Source organism: Lagopus leucura, unplaced genomic scaffold (genome assembly GCF_019238085.1).
Source record: "Lagopus leucura isolate 7727_CA_CO unplaced genomic scaffold, USGS_WTPT01 34283-0_obj-0_obj, whole genome shotgun sequence".
Classification (NCBI taxonomy): Eukaryota; Metazoa; Chordata; class Aves; order Galliformes; family Phasianidae; genus Lagopus; species Lagopus leucura.
In genome coordinates, this window is record NW_024964510.1 from 394 (window position 1) to 945 (window position 552).

The following is a 552-nucleotide window of genomic DNA, read 5'->3' on the forward strand; positions in this document are numbered from 1 at the left end:
CTGCCCCATAGATCGCTTCCTGCCCCACAGATCCATGACTCTGCCCCACAGCTCCTATCTGCGCCCCACAGATCCCCATTCAACCGTATGGAGCCCCACAGATTGCCCCATAGAGCCCCATTCATCCCAATGCAGCCCCACAGCTGTTTGTGCCCCACAGCTCCCCATTCATCCCTATGGAGCCCCATTCATCCCTATGGAGCCCCACACATCCCCCATTCATCCCTATGGAGCCCCACACATCCCCCATTCATGCCTATGGAGCCCCATTCATCCCCCATTGATCCCCATGGCGCTCCATTGATCGCCCCACAGCTCCCCATTCATCCCTATGCAGCCCCACTGATGGCCCCACAGCTCCCCATTCATCCCCATTCATCCCCATGCAGCCCCACACATCGCCCCACAGCTCCCCATTCATCCCCATTCATCCCCATGCAGCCCCACACATCGCCCCACAGCTCCCCATTCATCCCTATGCAGCCCCACACATCGCCCCACAGCTCCCCATTCATCCCTATGCAGCCCCACACATCGCCCCACAGCTCCCCA

At 60.1% G+C, this 552-nt stretch overlaps 1 protein-coding gene across 1 annotated transcript in view; it reads right to left on the reverse strand.

Moving 5' to 3' along the window:
- LOC122191748 (basic salivary proline-rich protein 2-like) overlaps positions 1–552 on the reverse strand; it is a gene marked incomplete at both ends in the record, with an annotated part of 3280 nt that overhangs the window by 350 nt on the left and 2378 nt on the right. The window lies entirely within an intron of this gene.